The sequence below is a fragment of the Dromiciops gliroides genome, chromosome 3 (assembly GCF_019393635.1).
Source record: "Dromiciops gliroides isolate mDroGli1 chromosome 3, mDroGli1.pri, whole genome shotgun sequence".
NCBI classification, from domain to species: Eukaryota; Metazoa; Chordata; class Mammalia; order Microbiotheria; family Microbiotheriidae; genus Dromiciops; species Dromiciops gliroides.
Window position 1 is genome coordinate 34,682,322 of NC_057863.1, and position 19,554 is coordinate 34,701,875.

The 19,554-nt window shown below is 41.2% G+C and overlaps 1 protein-coding gene across 1 annotated transcript in view; it reads left to right on the plus strand.

The window, feature by feature from the left end:
- The first annotated feature begins 1,623 nt into the window (after positions 1–1,623).
- Positions 1,624–19,554, plus strand: part of NLGN1 (neuroligin 1) — a 1,111,477-nt gene continuing 1,093,546 nt past the window's right edge. Inside the window, exon 1 of the mRNA XM_043993178.1 lies at positions 1,624–1,810. The gene's annotated coding sequence lies outside the window, so the exon portion shown is untranslated. The remainder of the gene's footprint in view (positions 1,811–19,554) is intronic.

Consider the following 19,554-nt stretch of genomic DNA (forward strand, 5'->3'; position numbering starts at 1 on the left):
GGCAATCAAGTGAGGGAGGGGCCGATTTTCCCTCCAGGTCTAAGAAGTGGAACAAATGAGGGAGTTTAGTGAAGGGAGGGTCATGTTAGATAATTTTAGAGGGTCTTAACACGAGGTGGCTATTTCTCTGAGTCTAGGTCTGCTCTACCTTTACACACACACACACACACACACACACACACACACACACACACACACACACACACACACACTGGATCAGACAACTTTCAGCGTAGGAGGCCTTCAGAAGAATCTGGAGCTAGGTCTGTGCCCGTCCACGCATTTGTTTCCCCCAGTCTTTAGGTACACGTCACAAGTGACGCTTGGGGCCCTTAACCCCTCGGTGCTGGCTCGCTGCCTTCCTGGCTGCTGCTGTTGCTGTTTCTGGCCAGTCGAGGCAGCCCCGGGATGAGATAGGGAGTGGAGATCAATCCTGACCTCCTAGGGAGGCCAGGCCTCTCCCACTCATACTCCCCAGCTCCTACCCCTCAAGCGGCAGCAGCATCAACCAGAGCATATCTGTATAGACCCTGGATGTGCTCCCCAGCCTTCCACGACCCCTCTCACTCCAAGGAGAGCTCGGTTTAGGCAGACATGGGGGTGTGTGGGGGAGCAGTATGTGGGTATGGGCGGCTGCACTGAGCTGGGGTGGGGGTTATTGATCAATCTTTCTAGGGTGACAGAGGCGGGGTAGGTTGGTGACTGGAGGCTCTTGCCTAGTTGCTTTGCATTGCTCCCGGAGTGTGTGCGTGTTTGTGCGTGTGTGTGTGTGCACGCGCGCGTGTGCGTGTGTGTGTGTTTGCGCGCGCAGGCGCGCGCGTGTGAGCTCCTCTGTATGTGGATGTGTGTGTGGATGTGTGTGAGTGTGTCTTGTCTACAGGTAGCAGCGGCGTCGGCTGCAAGGAGCTGGGAGCAAGAGAAGGAAGTCAGCTAACTGCAGCAGCAGCAGAGGCAGCAGCAATAGCAGCAGCAGTAGCAGCAGCAGCAGCAGCAGCAGCAGTCGCAGCAGCAGCAGCAGTAACAGCAGCAGCCGCTACCTCCGTGCCGCCAGTACCAGCAGCAGCATCCTCAGCATCCCGGGTTCCTGCCTCCTTTGCTGTTGCTGTCTTTGAGCGGGCGACTGCTCACTTTGCCGACGCCGCCTGCCCGAGCCCGGGTCAGAGCTTCAGCCCGGCCGCCACCGCTCTCTCTCTCTCCAAGTCACCCAACGCCTCCTCTTGCGCGTGGAAAGCGGTGGCCAGGCTCAAGTGGGGAGGGAGCGAGGGGGGTTGCGAGTTTGGCTTGCTTTGGTTTCGCCCCCCCCACCCCCCAATCTGCTGGGGGAATCCTGTCTCTGGCAGCAGGTCTCTGCTCGGATCCGTGGTGCTTGCCAAGTTTTCCTCCCCTCCCCTTCGGTTTCCAGTTGCCAGCGACAATCTGGGGTCCTTTCCCGCTCCGGATCTCTACCCAGATCGCATCTCCCTAGCCCCAGCTCTCTCCCTTCCCAGCTCTCTTGTCTCTGTCTCTCTTTCTCTCTGTCTGTCCGTCTGCTTCGATATTTATTGACCGACGGCAGAAACGTCCCCGTGCTCCTCGGCATGCCCACGGGAAGCTTCTTCGCCTCGCTGTCTTGGGATCCAGAATGGCTCGGAGCTAATGGAGAACGAGGAGGACAGTGTTAATCTCAGGCTTTGGCATCCGTTGTCAAGGGAAAGGGGCCCGAAGAATGGTGTAAGAGGCGGCCCTCCTTCAGCTCCCCATTAAGCAGCACCAAGTACGAGGTGCTAGGAGGCTGCAGAGCAGGGGCGCACGGGGCTGGTGGAGTGGCAAGGTAAGGCAGCCCTTTCCTCCCTCCCCTAGGCACCGATGATCTCCTTCAGCTCCCTAGAACTTCTCTCCCTCCTGGTCTTTGCGTTCCTTGTCTTCTCCGCGTCACCACCAACCCGCCTCACTCCTCGTCCTCCTCTCCCCCTTTCCCTGTATTCTTGGGGGGGTTGTTAGGTTGGGAAGGGGGGACAAAATACAATCGCTCGGAGTTAAACGTTTCCCTTTTCAGCCCAGAATGACTTTCCCCTCCATTGCGTTTCCTTATTTAGGGAGTTCTGGAAAGGTTTGGGGGAAAATATTCTTTCTTTGCTTCCTGAATAACTTTATGTTTTAAGCACTTTTCTCTTCCCACCCTCCCACCATACTGCATTTAACTTTAATGAACAGGACAGTTTTCTCAAAACGGTAGCTAATTAAACAAAGAAGCCTTTATTTACATTTTTTTTAAATAGGCATTACATTTTTTTCTGGGCATGGCTAGGTGGTAGAAAATCAGATTTTCTGTGAGTAAGCAAATTAATTTCATTGGGAAGTTATTTAAGAAAGAGTTCTTAGTGAAGGAGCTGAATCAAGGGATTAGAAAAGTAAATAGGACTTCTTTTTCTTTTGAAAGTCCATTATTATGCTGCAAATAAAAATCGTTTTTTAAAAGCCTCTTCTGGTGACATGTTTTCTGTCCCTGAAGTCATCCCAGGAGGTTAGGGACTTCACCTTCTTATCTACTGACTCACACCCCTCTAAGCCCATGTTCCCACCCCACCCCCCCCCACTGCCTTTGGTGCTGCTCTATCATCTCTGCCTTGGCAGTTTGCAAATTACATGTTCTTGGTGGTCCTTCACTGGTTTGCCTTGATCCAGCCTTGTTCTCATCTCTGTCTCTGTCTTTTACTCTCTACCTTCCTATCCCACTGTCTCTGACTGGTTTGCTGTTGTTGTTGTCTGCCTTTGTCTTTATTTCTGGGTTTCTCTCCATCTCTCTGTTTGTTTCTCTCTTTCTCTCTATCTGTCTCTGTTTTTCCAGCTGTCTATCTCTCGGTGGATTCAATTCTCTCCATACCTCAGCTCAGTCCCTTCCCCTTTTTGCCTCCTCCTTTCCCCAAATGGTTCTCCTCTTCCCCCTCCTTACTTGTCTCTACCCCTTCCCCCAATACACACCTTTAGTCCATTGACCCTTTCCTCAGTGTGAGGGAAGAGGAGAGCTTTGTGAGTGTGAAAGAAAAAAAGAAGGTGGCTGAGGAGGAAGAGGAGGAGGTGGAGGAGGAGGAGGAGGAGGAGGAGGAGGAGGATGCTCTAGCATCTTTCCCTGTCAAGGAACCAAGAGCTGGTGTTTGTCTGATTGAGCAGAGAGGGCACTGTGTTTATGTGGGAGAAGAGGTGATGAAGTGGGTTAGAATAGAGGGGAGGGAGAGATGGAGTGAGGAGGGGAAAGAAAAGAGAGTCAGTGACTATGAGCCGCCTGGAGTCCTCACCACCTCCTATGTGCAGAAAGCCAGTTATCTATTGCAGATTTTGAGTTCTGTATAAATGGGGAAGAAGGCCAAGCATTGCTTAGGGAAACTAGAGGAGAAGCCACAAAAGGAAAAGAGAAATGTGTACTGTGGAAGCAGGGAAAATTAATTGGAGAAATGTTTAGATCGAGCCGGACTGAGGAAACAATGCAGCTTCCAGAATAAAATTCTCCTCTGTACTGCAGCCTACTTCTTGCCTCCTAATAAGCCGCAGGCATCCTGGGCTGGGCATCCTGGCCAATTCTTGTTTTCCTTCTGCTCTCTGCTCCATCTCCCTTCAATCTGACAAGCAACAAGAAAGTTAGTCTGCAACCCTGAACATTTGCTATGGGAAGGATTCCCATTTCCGCCCATGCCCAAGGAAAGATTACACTCCCTGGAAGCCTTGTTATGAGCAATGGAGGCATTATTAAGCAATGAATGAGACTCCTTAGGCACTAGCAGGTAATCCAAACATTTAAAATATTCTGTCCTGGCTCCTGCCTGCCTCAGCAGAATGCCTTGTGGTCTTGTGGGTGATGATGAAAAGGCACCTGCGGTGAATTCAAAATCATTTAGGCTGTGATTTTGAATTGGAAATTATTCATTCGGGATGGGGTGACGTCTTCACTGTTTTAAAGGTAGAGATGTGTTCCAGGGTTTTAGACTGTTGTTCTTCAGGCCTTGATGTTCTTCAAGCGCAATCAACATTTCCTTGGCCCTTGTGAGGGCCCCATAGTCCCTTTGTACTTCTATGTCATTAATGATAACCAGGACCTTTGGGAAATAAGCGTCCATTTAGCTGACTGTAGATTATGCTGCATTTTATGGATATCTAATTCTCCTATCTTTTCTCCTTTGTATACTAAAAATATAGCAGACAATCTCACAAAAATGAAATGAATTGTCACACTGGGAAAGTAAATTACTGCCTCTTACTCTATTTCTCCCAAAATTAATGGCACTCAATTATTAAAAGCTTCTTAGACATAAAAATGTCATCGATGAAAGGTGTAGGGACATGTGTTTGAGTGTAAAACCTATAAAATGCCTCTGGATTTCAGGAAGGCATTGTAACCCAGTGAACATAGAGGCTATTCAAAAAGTGCTCAGGAGTAAGGGTCATCCGGGTATTTAAAATATTAAATGTTAAGTACATCAATGTTAAGTTTACAATGCCCTTGGCAGAGACTGAGCCCAAGTGCACCTATCCAGCTGATTGGTTCTGTGATTCATGGGGAAAGTAGAAGGTAATCATCGCTCCAGCCTTCTGATTACATGCTTTGATTAAAAGAAGTCTATGTTTTCTGTAAGCCGGCTAGTCTGTTAGCCTGTCCAATCCTCTTAAACCTAAGCAGGAACTGCAGTCCAGCTTTCGTTGGCTGTTGTGCTTTAGAAAAAGCTGACAACATTCATCCTCGCTGTGACCACTCCCCCTTGCCCCATACACTTTCCCCCCCCACTACAAGTACCTGATACTTTTCTGATAGCTTTCTTCTTTTCATCAATTAACACAGCTGAATTTCCTTTGGGGACTGGCTATTCCCCCTCCCATCATGCTCTCCTCCAAGGAAATCCATCTAGATGCAAGTTGAAAAATGAAAGCCAGCAGAAAGCATCAGCTACATGGGGGAGGGGTTGAGTGTAAGACTGTTAGGGAGCGCATTTTTATTTAGGGGTAGCACCTTTAAAAGAAAAAATATATTTATAATGCTATAAAAATTCACTTGTAACACCTGAGAATGGTTGAAAAAATAATTCAATTGGACAGTTTTTGGGCAGGGAAGAAATGTATTCACCCAGGTTTTCCTTACCCTGACTTTTATTCGTTTGAAAAGTAATCAGGAACAGGAGACAGAGGATATTGTTAGCCATCAGTAGACTCTTAATGTTTTGTTTAAAATGTCTCCCATACTGTGTGCCATTGTTGTTCCACTTAATATTATTGACATGTTATTTATTGTGGGGAAGTATCATTACAAATAGCAGCACAATTTATCATGTGTCTCTGTGGGTTGCCATGTGTTCAACAAAATGCAATGAAGAAGAGAAAATAAATTTGAGACAAAACAAAACCATGTTGACTCGATGAGAATTTTGTTCCCACCAAAGAATTGTTACTTGAGTGATGATGAATCATGACATGTGACCATTCCTTTATGAGTTTTCATGTTGCTACCATTTTGCCAATGGAATTAACCCACAAGGTGCAATTAGGAGTTGGACCCTATCCATTAAATTCCATAAGAATTTAATTAAGTGCTTCTTGTGTGCAATAACTATTATTGTGGGGATGCAAAAAGAAAAATGAAATAGTCTTTGGCCTCAAGAAGCTTTCATTCTGTTGTACTCAAGTCAAACAATTTATTAAGTTCAGTTCAATTTTGTTTGGATTCTGCTTGATGCCTGAAAAGAATATAAGTGCTTCACCCTTGGTCCCAGAATGAGGATTTGACTGACATGAGATTTGAACCCAGCGATTACTGACTTCAAAACTGACCACTCAGCTATGCCATTCTGGTTCTTTTCTTGATCATGGATAAGTAAAATTATTTTGTGAACATTTCACTGGGGCAGTCACTGTGGCATAATGGATATAGCCCTGGTCTACAAGTCCAAGAAGACCTGGGTTCACAATCAAGCCTCTGTCCCTTACTAGGTAAGTAGCCATGGGGCATCATTTAAATTTGATGAGCCTCAATTGCTTCATCCATAAAATATAGATTATAATACCTATAGAAACTACTTCCCAGGCTTATTGTAGAACTGATACAAGAAAATATTTGCAAAGAACATAACCAACTTTAAATGATTATTAAAAGTCCATTATTATTCCTTTTCCTTATGTGCCTTGAAGAATTTTTATTATTTTAACCATCAGGGGGTGCTACTGACCAGTGATTCACTCTACTAAGTAGTAAGGACTGGTGTTCTTGGTCAAGCCTTCAATCTTATTGGCATTCTTTGCCACCCAATGTAAGAGAAAACTCTGTGCTGACCACCAAACTCTCTCTGGCTCTCTGAAAGCTTGATACCTCTCTTTTCTTAGGCCTAGCTCTTTTCTGGATTCCAACACATTTCTTTAACCTCAGGCTTGAGTGTGGACTTATCCAACCAGAGTCTTCATTCATACACACACGTTCCAAAGGATTCTGCCCCTCCTTTGGTGCTAACTGTATTTCAATCTAGGTCATTCACACGCACACACACACACAAACACACACACAAGCCATAATGTATATCACTTTTTTTTTTTTTGGTGAGGCAGTTGGGGTTAAGTGACTTGCCCAGGGTCACACAGCTAGTAAGTGTTAAGTGTCTGAGGCCGGATTTGAACCCAGGTCCTCCTGAATCTAGGGCCAGTGCTCTATCCACTGCGCCACCTAGCTGCCCCGTATATCACTTTTTAATCACATAAATAATAAACCCAGATACATCACGACAACCCAAGGAGATATTTCCTACCAGCCTGTAAATCCCTACACCTGACAGTCACCCTCTTTGGTTGGTAAATAAGGCAAAAGTTGAGAAATCTATTTTTCATCCGTCACCATTACAGAGGGAGCTGGCAGGTGACTACCCTGGGGACTTTTCCACTAATGAAAATCTTCCTGAAGGGTTGATTTCACACCAAGGAAAGTGAAATAGGAACTTAATGTCCCTTTAGTTGGTTTCTTACTTTTAATGTCAATAAATCTGAACTCTAACCTCTATCTTTACCCCTCATGTGTATGGAATGTATAATTTCCATACATTCACTGCTTGTCTCAGGATCCAGCTCATGCTCAAAGAGTGTCTTGCTTTGCTATTAAAGTCTTCTTAAGAAAACAGCAGGAAATCAAGAAGTAGGCTGGTTCCATTTTATTTTATTTCTTCCCTATCTATCATACCCAAAGTTTATTTTTCTCTCTATCTGATGACCTGCATCATGTCCATATTACTTTCCCTGGCTAACTCTCACCCACATGAGCATTTAGGTAAGTCAAGAACTCAATAGGCATTTATTAAACATCTACTATGTGCCAGTGAGTGTTCTAAGCACTGGGAATACAAAGAAAGACAAAGATAGTCCCTGCCCTCAAGGATTTTACAATCTAATGGGGGAGTCAAGATTCAAACAACTTTTTAAAAAGAAGACAGGTACAGAATAAATAGGAGATAATCTCAGATTGAAGACACTAGCATTAAGGGAGATCAGGAGAGGCTTCTTAGAGAAAGTGAGATTTTTAACTAAGGCTTGAAGGAAAGCCAAGGCATGGTTACAAAAGGGAGATAATAACAAAGAATTCTTATGAGCTCATTCCCTTCTCAATCCTGGCCATAAACACCTTCGGTTTAGGAGCCCATAAAGGAAGAATTTGGCAGGTAGGGGCAAAGGTTATGTCAGCACCATCAAAAATATTAGTGTTCCTATTATTGTTACTATTGCTGATTATATGTTGTTGTGGGAAAAGGTAGGATTATAATATTGGGCCTTTGCCATTGCTGAAACCTGATTTCAGTAGGTTTTAGGGAGTTTTTCCATGACAACCTGCCTTGATCTTCTCCATTCTTTGAATCAGTTTAGTGTACTGGAAAGGGCACTGCCTTTCAAGGTAGAGGTTGGGGGTTCAAATCTTGTCTTTGCTATCTACTACTTATGTGATCTTGAGCAAATTACAGACTCTTTGGACTTCAGGTTTCCTCAGTTATAAATTGAGAATGTTGCTGATCTCTAAAATCCATTCTCGCTTCATATCTATGATTCTAAGATTTATTGTATGTTCTCAAAAGCTTACATGTAGCTATTTGACAAACCTTATTAAAAATGGAACAAAAATTGCTGACACAAAATATCATCATTCCATTAAAGTAGCTCCTATTTAAGAAGTCATTGCATTTCTGGGATAGGTATGACCTGGCATAATGTGGTAGAAAGGAGAGAAGATTGAGTGTCAAGTGATGTGAAGTTGTATCCTACCTCTTACTATTGAAAACCTGTATGTTCTTATCAAGAGCCTATCCTTATCAAGGGCTTTGAATGTCAAACAGGATTTTTTATTTGATCCTCCCAGTGAGGGATTGGGAAGGGCAGAATGATGTAATAGAGGGGGCAGCTAGGTGGCACTATAGTGGATAAAGCACCAGCCCTGGATTCAGGAGGACCTAAGTTCAAATCTGAACTCAGACACTTGATACTTACTAACTGTGTGACCCTGGGCAAGTCACTTAACCCTCATTGCCCTGCCAAAAGAAAGAAACAAACAAACAGCAACAACAACAACAACAACAAACCAAGCCCATAATGACATGGCTTTTTTTTTTTTAAACTTAGTCATAAAGATTTCCCTATAATTAGAGAAATGCTCTCTTTGGTTCAGGTAAATCATTGGATTTAGATTCACTAAATGCCTACTATGTGCTTACTTATGTTTAAGATATAAAGTAAATGCCTCTGATGCCTGGCATTAGAAACCTTAGAATTTTTTCTGCTCTCCTTTCAAGGTAGCAAACATTTAGAGATTAATTTAAAGTTTGCAAAGTACTTCACATACATTTATATGATTTTAGCCTCATCAATGCCCTGTGAAGTATATATTAAGATATTATCGGGGCAGCTAGGTGGCTCAGTGGATAGAGCACCGGCCCTGGAGTCAGGAGTACCTGAGTTCAAATCCATCCTCAGAAACTTAACACTTACTAGCTATGTGACCCTGGGCAAGTCACTTAACCCCAATTGCCTCATTAAAAAAAAAAAAAGATATTATCACAGCAAACAGTTTTATTGATAGCTTTATCAATAATTTGCATAAAGGCATGAATTGTATCCTCATTTACTGTCCAGGCAAAATAAAACTCAGAGTCATTTAACACACTAAAGAACAGAGATATAACCTGAAGGAATGTGAAAAGTAGGAAAATTGGACAAAATTAAACAAGATGAAATTTAATTAGGATAAAAATATAGTGCTATACATGGGTTCAAAAATCCAAGGAAGAGGAGGAGGTATGGGCAGATAGCTGTTCATTTGCAAAGAGTCTGCGGACTTTCAAATACTAAAAGCTTCATCAGCAGTTTCCTATGAAAGCAAAGCAGTACAAAACCTAATGGAATCTGAAGTATAATGTATAGGACTAGGGAGATGATATTACCCATGTACAGACCACATCTGTAAAAAAAAAAAAAAGTTTGCAGAGCACATTTTTAAGCTTAATCATCATTATTAAAATTTTCTCTATACCTTCCTTTCATTTAGTAAATCAAACCCTGATTTGTAGTGTTTGCTTATTCCCAAGATATAAATGCTCACGATGAAAATTTAAAAACCAGCCCTCTCAGACTCTCCTAAACAACCATGAGCTGACTCCAGCACACCCCTGTACGAACTAGATGACCTCTGAGGTTTTTTCCGACGCAAACTCTTTGATGTAGATGTGGAGAAAAGGCTAGTGGTAGACATTACAAGACAGCACATGGAACTGGGTGAAGTGTTGAAACTCTGTATTTCCAGTCAGAAGATAGGGGTTTGAGTCATAACCCTACTTGAGTGATTTGGGCCTCTGAAGGTCTCTTTGATTTGCCTCCAGGTCTTAACTTTCTCAACAGTAAAACAAGGAAGCTAAATTAGATTATTTTGGAGCCTCTTCTGAGTTTAGTGGTAGATTAAGTTACTATTAAATTTCTTGTTACCATGTCCAGTAATTGGGACTATGAGAATAGGGAGACTAAAGACCTTGGGAGTGGAGTGGGTGGGCATCACTCTCTATAATAAAAATGCTCATTAGCCTTAAACTCTTATTGCCTCTTAATTCCACATCTCAGCCTTGTTTACTTCCTTAGTCCCTAATCCAAACTTACAAAGACATACTTTAAAGCATACATATACAACACCCTCCCCTCCCACCTCAATTAGTCATGGGACCCCACCCAAAATATTAAGAATTGTCTTCCTCAGGGCAGATAGGTGGCGCAGTAGATAGAGCACTGGCCCAGGAGTCAGGAGTACCTGAGTTCAAATCCGGCCTCAGACACTTAACACTTACTAGCTGTGTGACCCTGGGCAAGTCACTTAACCCCAATTGCCTCACTAAAAAAAAAAAAAAAAAAAAGAAAAAAAAAAGAATTGTCTTCCTCTCCTGCTATCATAAAAATACCAAAGAGTTGTACACAGGAGTCCCTAACTCATGCCATATGACTAACCCATCTTGTTTTTCAATCATATATTTTCTTTCTTTCTTTTTCTTTTTTCTTTTTTTGCAGGGCAATTGGGGTTAAGTGACTTGCCCAGGGTTACACAGCTAGTAAGTGTTAAGTATCTGAGGCTGGATTTGAACTCAAGTCCTCCTGAATCCAGGGCCAGTGCTTTATCCACTGCGCCACCTAGTGGCCCCTCAATCACATATTTTCTTGTTGCCATCCTTTACTCTGTTTTTTTCTGAGATATCCTAAGTTCATGTAGGTTTTAGCTGTGAACCTTTCCATTGAATACTGATGAATGCTTGTGTTGAGTTATTTGGAGGCTACAATATTATATGACTTATAGTCGTACAGTAACATTGCTAGAATATTGGTATTGAAAGCAACAATAAAAACTGTGGGGAAATTTAGGGCAAAAAACCAACCAAACAAAAACACGACAATTTCCTGAAAGACATTCAGCATGCCCTCCACCTCCTGTTTAATTCTGGGTCCAATTCATTGTCCATTTGCAATATTTGCTGATAATCTATATTTATATGAGTTATATCCATATATAGATCTATATGAACCAATAGAGTTCATTCATAAATATACTTTGCTTATATATATGTATATATACATATATACACACACACGGTCATACATATATGTATATATACAGTATATACACATATACAAACATGTATATATACATATATGTGTATTGTTTATATTTATATCTATATTATCTATATCTACATATAAATGCACTAACACACACACTAATATACTTATGGATGAACTCTGTTAGCTCTCTATCTAACTGCATGTCATCAGCTAAGCAAGACACAATTTCAGTTCTGCCCGTATCAATTAAGAAGGTATAGTCCTTGCCGATTATCTTGAGTTTCTTTTTGATTCTTCAGTTCCTGGAACACAGTAGGGACTTAGTGAGCATTTGTTGAAGTTAATAAAAAGAAATTAACGTGACAAACCATTTAGGAATTATTTATCGGATTGAAAGTTGCTACATCAAAAAAAATCTAAATTATTTTTGAACCAAATCCAACAATCTTTTCCATATTTTTGATAACACAAATATTATTTAATATTTACTAGCAGAGAAATGAGAAATAATAATAATAATAGCTAGCATTTATAGAGGGCTTTAAGAATGGGAAAGTTCCTTACAGATTAACTTACGTGGTCCTCACAATAACTTTGTGAGATAGGTGTTATTATTATATAGTTTTTATAGATGAGGAAACTGAGGCTAAGAAATTAAGTGACTTGGCCAAGGCCACACATAATTAAGTAATTGGCTGAGATGGAATGTGAACACAGGTCTTCTTTTACTGTCTTTACTGTGTGTGTGTGTGTGTGTGTGTGTGAGAGAGAGAGAGAGAGAGAGAGAGAACAGAACAGAACAGAACAGAACAGAACAGAACAGAACAGAACAGAACAGAACAGAACAGAACAGAACAGAACTAGGAGGTAAAGTCTTAAGACTTTAGGAATCTTCTTGTCACAGACTGTATAGGGGCAAGCAGTAGAAATTCTGCAATCATTGGAAAGGATGGAAGAGGAATCATAAGAATATAGATTTAGAATGAATGGATAGAGACCACCCTAGAGGCTTCAGAGTCTAACCTCCTCCTTTTACAGCTGAGGAAATTGAGACTGAGAGAAGCCAACCCTGACATGGTGCCTAACACATTGTTGGCATTTAATAAATACTTGTTGACTGATTGGTCAGGGAAATACAACATATATATGAGGAAGGATTTGAACTCATGACAAAGTCCATTTCTCTAGCCACTGTGCCTTATAGCTGTTTCTAATAAAGTAATTGTGTATGCATGTGTCTGTCAGTGATGTAGGTTGGGAGAGGTGAATAATCTAAAGGAAGACCATACTTCAGTGTCAATCTGGCAGTTTCTTAGGGACTGTCCTATTTTTTTTGTTTGTTTATTTTTGTTTTTGGTGGGGCAATGAGCGCTAAGTGACTTGCCCAGGGTCACACAGCTAGTAAGTATCGAGTGTCTGAGGCTGGATTTGAACTCAGGTCCTCCTGACTCCAGGGCCAGTGCTTTATCCACTACGCCACCTAGCTGCCCCTGGCTTATGTTGTTTTTAACTGGATAAAGGATTGGTTAGCATAATGCCTGCTACATAGTAGTCACTCAAATGTTTATTGAATTGGATTGAATTGCAAGCGCTGGCAGGAACCTCTAAATTTGACATGTGGGGACAAAATCCCAGTCGCCTGTCCAAGTTACATGTCTGTTATGGAGGCCACATGCTGTTGCTCTTTTTAAGTGACAGCCATATACCATTGATTAAAAACATAAAATTGCAGACGATTCTATGGTTGGTCCAGTCTGTCAGTAGGCCTTGTGGCTTTGTATTGACATTTTTGTGGTGAAATTCCACAGACAAAAGGTTTTCTTCCTTGTATTCTATCTGAAAGTTATGAGTGTTATTGAGTCGTCAGAAAGCAGAAAATTTATTTTCCAATGAATAACAAACTCTCTACACGTGTGCCATTACCCTTTCTCAACTGATGTTTGTGGCCTCTCATGAAAAGAGGCCCCAAAATAGTGTATTTCAACCTAATTAACTATTTTTACAAGTGAATTCATTTCAAGAGGAAACAAAAGCTCCCATAAAAAACAACAATAAAAATCTCCTTTAAAATGAATTTCCTCAGATTCCTGAAAAGTCCCCTCCACCTCTAAAAGTATACTATTCTCTGATTAAGCCTAAAAGCAATCCATTTTAATTCATTAAAATATAAAGTGCATTGGGTTTAATAGTATTGTCATAGGCCTAGACCTAGAAGGAGCTATAGAAGGCATCTAATGCAACCTTATAAATTTAGCAGTGAGGAAACTGAGGCCCAGGGAGGTTGACTTACACAGGAATTATGAGAAGAGGTAAGGTGGGAGACTCAAGGTCTTGTGACTCCAGAACCAATGCTCTCAAGTTCATATCTTTTCTTTGGTCCTTTGTCTCTTCTGCAGAATGAACTTCTTTCAAGAGACTTGTAAATGCCTTATGACTAGTGAGCTACCATCTTGTGTACATAAGACTATCTTTCATGTATCTTTAATATAAAATACCCACCTACCTTTTCAGTACTTTTTGATATATCAATATAGATATCAAAAAGTCCCTGATGATTCAAAGGAAGAGTCTCCAGTAGGTGCTAATCTCTCTTCTAACACCCATTTGATTCTGATTGTCTGCAATCAAGGAAGCAGGAAATTGAAACTTGTTTTAAAGGAATATGAGATGTCATTTAAAGTGGGATTGATTTTGCTCTTTCTAGTATATTGCTTTAAAAGCACTGAATCACATTTTGGTGTTTAAACCCCTTCAAAGCTCGTTCCAACTTGCCTTCCCAGGTTTATTACAATGTAGCATGGGCTCTAAGCTCACTCTCCTAAACCCTATTACCAGTAGCAGCCTAGGTTCCTAGAGAACAGTATTCTTTTCCTTAGGATTTAGAGGTAATTCTGAGGGTAACTTTTTAAAGTACTGTCACTTATGAGCCCCCACTGGTATTGTTAAGGGCTAAAATTCTAGCTAGTCTGTCTAAAATATCCAATGAGTGGTCGCCAATAAATTATAAGCTTTAGCAAGAGTTAGACTTTTAAGCATTTATTAAGGAGAATAAGAATTTGGTAAAGAGAGAGAAAGGCCTAGATTCCTATCTATTAAAGGGAGAGCACATTTCTAGCTCCGCTCTCCACCAGAGTCCAGAGGAAAGAGCCTGAGACTGAGCGCCAGTCTCTTCCTTCCTCCTTCCACTAGCCCGCGTCACTTCCTCACACCAAAGAAAAGACTCCTGGTCTTGCCCTCAAAGACCTTCACTTCATGGGCGGAACTCTTCTACAGTAAGTCTCCAGCAGGTGGCATCATTCCAATCGTTACAGTATGTTCCGAATTGATTATCCAGTTGCTATCTGATAGTTAGGAGTATTTGGGGACATACTGTTCCATAAATACATAAAGACTTGTGGAAATTTATTTTGATTTGGGGACCCTACCTTTGGGCTGAGATTAGAAAGCCTTAGGCCCTCAGGGTCTCTTCTGTGTGGGAGGTGCTGGTGCCCCTCCCCCTCCTCTTTAGCTGAGCCAAAAAGCCCCATGGGCTGTATGAGACGCCAGGTCAGACAGAACTCCCTCCGACCTGAGTGGATCTATCCCAGAGATCCTGGGCTTGTCCAGGCCGGGCTCTGCCGTAGCCTGTGCTGAGGCATGTGATGCTCGAGTGTCCCCCCAGCCCTAGCCGCAGCTCTGGCTGGCGGATTAGCTTGGTCTTTGGGGGGCGCAAAGAGCCCCAAGATTTGAGTGGAGAAAAGGAAAATATATATAGACCTGGGAATTAGATTCAGGAGGCTGGCAGACAAGATCGAGGGAGGCTGATGAGATTAAAAGAGCAGAAAGACTGGAGCACTAGGAGAACGGAAGGAGAGGTCCATGAGAGCGAAACAAGGGGTTCAGCGGTGGCAGTAAGGAGAGGAAAGTTAGAAGCAGGGGGATAGACAAAGTAAAAGGGGCTTGGAGTTAGCTGAGCAGTGAAAGTGGAACATACCCTAAGGCAAGAGGCAGCAACTGCCCTTATTGTATTAAAAAAAGTTCCAGGCACAAAAGTGGGAAGAGACCACAGGAATGCAGTCAGGTTGTACATTTATTTCCCTGTATTCATAATTTTAAATTGTATCTCATAAACAAACTCTGTTTTGATTATTTAGTGAAGAGGCTTCTTAATCCTTTGCTTATCAATTTTGGGAGTGGGAGCAGTGTGGTGGAACTTTATAAATGGCCCATATTAAGTTAATGGCAGTCAAATAGCCAGCTAGTAAAAAGTCCCCAGATTAGTCACTCAGATAGATTAGTCCCCCCAAATTAGGCAAGTTAACAAAATATTTCTACATTTGCATGGTGACCACGAAGGGACTTACGGCCCAATTATAATTTTTCATAAACTTATGATTTTTCATATATTATAAGTTTTCATAGATCCAATTATATAAATTTTTCCATGTTAAATTAGCTAATAATAATCATTTTTTACAGACTCCAGGGAAAGTGAATGTAAGCTTAGAGAGCATGTGGCAAAGGAGTAACTCAAAATTTCTGGTTGGATGGAAGTCTTTTCCTTTTTTTTCTACACTGAGGTGTGAGCAGTTCTCTGTGGAGCTCCAAGGTTCAAATCCCTAGTAGAGTACTCTTCTCAAAATATCTGGTTTCAATCTTTTCTATAATACAATCCATGGGACTAGAATGGAGAGTATATGGGATAGGCCTTTTCAAAATACTCCTGGATCAGTTGCTGGGATATTTCAGTGGAATCTCCTTCTCTTATATAAATGGGATCAGAGGTGTTTCCAAGTCTTTTAACCAATATTAATCTATTTTGTGATTTGATTTCATGAATGTCTTAAAATACTTCATTTCCTTCCAACTTGATTAATGAGGTTGTTCATACATAGTCTATGCCCTTAACTGATTGAGTCAATAAAGGTATCTAGGAACTGTTCTTTTTTTATGGTACCCCTTTGATTCTATAAATCAAAGAGTTGTTCTCACCTGATAATGCTATTGAGGTTGAGAGGGGTCTTGTTAGTTACATGTATTGTTTCTGTGGTATGAAGCATATTTCTCTTATAACATAGTATTTCCCTTCATGAAGGATGGTTCAGCCAAGCTGGTTTTCTTTCTGTTACATAAAACATTCCATGTCCCAACTTCATCCCTTTGCACCTCATGAATGGAATGCCCTCCCGTTTCATCTAAGCCTCTTAGGATTCTTAAAGACTCATCTCAAGCACCACAACACGAGGACTTTTATGTTCACCTTGAGGGCAGCAGCTGTATCATTTTGGTCTTTGTGTCTTCAGTGTCTAGCACAAAGTCTGGCACATGGTAGCTGCTTGACAGATGCTATCCATTAGCAAAATGAAAGACGCGGACTCCATGGATGTTAAGGTCCTAATCAGATCTGTCTGATTCAATGATCTTATTAATAAACTGCTTATAAAAACAGCCATTCATTTTGAGATTGTGTTAGGATCCTCATTCTGCCATCCCTCATCTCCTGACATACACACTTAGGGACAAGATGATGGGTTGTAGGGACTTGCATGGATTTGGATAGAATTAGGGCTTGGACTCAAGGCCTCCACAAACACATGAGCTCAGAAGAAGGGAAGGAGGAATTGGAGAAGTATTCTGATTCAGACTGGCTAGGGAGATTTCTGAGTTCTAGTCCTGGATTTGCGATAGACTGTGTGACATTGGGCACGTCACTTCCTGTCTCCAGAGAAATAACCGCCACAGAGTGACTCTGGAGTCTCTCCCAGAGTATTGGCTTGGTTAAGGAGTCAATCCAGGGCAACAGTAACAGTGTGGTAGCTTCCATGATTCCACGATCAGATAAGAAAATATTTAGAAAGAGCTTAGCATATTGCCTGGCACGTGAGAAGGACTTAAGACATGCTTGTTCCTTTCTTCTTTTCTCCAACTTCCCCCTGATTACTCAATTTTCTCACTACATGGTGTGTAGTATAATCACCCTCCTCTCTACTTCCTGGACTCCCTCTTCACATCTTGCCACCATACTACCATGCCATTAAGAGATGTGAAGAAGACCTCAGAAATTCCTTGGTCCCTGAGCCAGATCAATTTGCTTCTGGCAGTTTCATCAACTTAAATCTCTGTCCCTCTGTGGGTCTCAGTTTCATTATATATGAAATGGGCTTGGGGAAGTTGCTAGATGACTCCTAAACTCTGCTGTAATATTCTCTGGTTCCCTCAGACGCAGAATTTGCAACAAAAGTCCCTTATACCCTTCTTGGGACAGTCTCCTATGACTCCCTAAGTCATTACAATGTTTTATAAATGAGAAATTGGGACACATGGTCTTTGAAAGGATACTTAGGGGTTGAGTGGGGTAAAACTTCATTAAAAAGTACACTTTGAGGGACAGCTAGGTGGCGCAGTAGATAAAGCACGGACCCTGGATTCAGGAGTACCTGAGTTCAAATCCGACCTCAGACACTTGACACTTACTAGCTGTGTGACCCTGGGCAAGTCACTTAACCCCCATTGCCCTGCCCCCCCCAAAAAAAAGTACACTTTGTTTCCTCAAAATAGTTTGTACTGGAAAATCTTTATGATTATCTTATGCTTGGTTAACCATGTTAATAACAACTGTTAATGTGTATCCCCAGAACTCCTATGGATTTCTGCTTAGGGAGCATGTGCAAAGAGCACTATGGGTACTATACTTGGAGTCAGGAATACTGGAGTGCAAATCCTTCCTCAGATTCCTTATTCAATGAATGAACCTGGGTAATTCACCAAAACTCTGTAAGCCTTACTTAGTCTTCTCATCTTTAAAATGAGGACAATTGTGATAACTACCCCATAAGATGGTTGTGAATATGATTTAAAAGAACATATGAAAATTGGTTTGCAAAAGTTTAAGTACTCTCTCAAGGTTTATCATCATCATCACCACCACCACCACCATCACTATATTAAACTATGTACACCCACCACTGGGATAGATCTGTAGCCCACCCATGCCTAGTCTTCATTTATGATTTTCATCTATCCCCTCCCATGTTTCCTATATAGGAAGTCCACCCAACATGCCTTCACATTCTTTTGATATCATGAGGATACTAATGAAATATATAGTCTACACACTGGTTATTCTTCACCCTTGCCATGTGAAAAGCCTGTCTTCCTTTTTGGACATGCATAAATGAACAAATTAAAGTATTTATTACTATGTTATCAGAACTGTGTGAAGGATTGGAAATACATATACATCTGTCTGATGACATCCTGAAAAAGCTCTTCTGCAGAGCTCCTTCTCTGTAATGTATTATGTACCCTGTTCACATCTACAGGGTGACTCTTTGTTGACCATTGGCTGATACTCAACTTCTTCTTGGCCCTTTGCATAATCCTTAACTTCACTTTTGTAGAGATGATGAAGTTACATGACCCACATGTATCTATTAGAAATGAAAAGAAAGTAGCTTGCTCGTACCTTGGTATTGGAATCCAAGAAGGGAGGTATCACATGGAAGTAAATAGAATTCTGGAGAGTAAAGATAAAAGTGGAACCTCATTTTCCATATTTTGAATTTCCTTTTGCATCTAAAATATATAAAAATGAAATATAGACATATACATTATTGTACACATATCATATATGTGTATATGTGAAGTAGGATTATGGTTTTATATGAATAGCAACTTGAACTAAAATTATATAGAAAAGTCTATAGTATACATGAAAAAAGTAGATACTTATTTTGCAAGAGGTATTTTGATTTTATATCTTTGGAGTGAATTAGTGGAGAAATTAATCAATATATTTCCAGATAGCCTGGGGAAAAGGAGGTAGCCATTTAAATGTTTTGCTATTATTATTATTTTTATTCCTTCTTTTTACCCAAATCAACTCTGAATGATAACTCCAATTTCTGCCAACAATATCGTCACCTTTGGCTACTTTCTTGAGCATGATAACCAATCAGTCATCAAGTCATGTGACTTCTTCCTTCACATCATTTGTTAAATTCACTCCCCCCACCCCCATTTCCTTTCCAATCTCTCTAGTTCAGGCTCTCATCACCTCATCTGGATTTTTTTCAACTGCCTCTTAACCGACCCTCTCCCTTCTCATCTCTCATCTATCTTATGTTCTACAGTCAGGCTAATCATCCTAAATCAGTGCTTTCATTATGTTATTTCCCTGATCAAAATCCTTTAGAAGTTCCCTTACCTGGAGTATAAAGTCTTAACTCCTTTGTTGACAATCAATTTATTTCCATCTACCTATCTAGTCTCGTCCCCAACTAGTTATCTGGTCTAGTTACTGACACTCCTAAGTTCTTTGATTCTATAAACATGGTTTGTGCTTTCCAGATTCCAGGCCATTGCTTATAAGCTCCCCCTCTTTTACTATGTCTTCTCTACACTTCTACTTATCCCATTCTAACCTTTAAGACCCAATTTAAATTTCTCCCAGTCTGTGAAAACTAACTAAGTCACTCCAACACTGTGTCCTCTCCA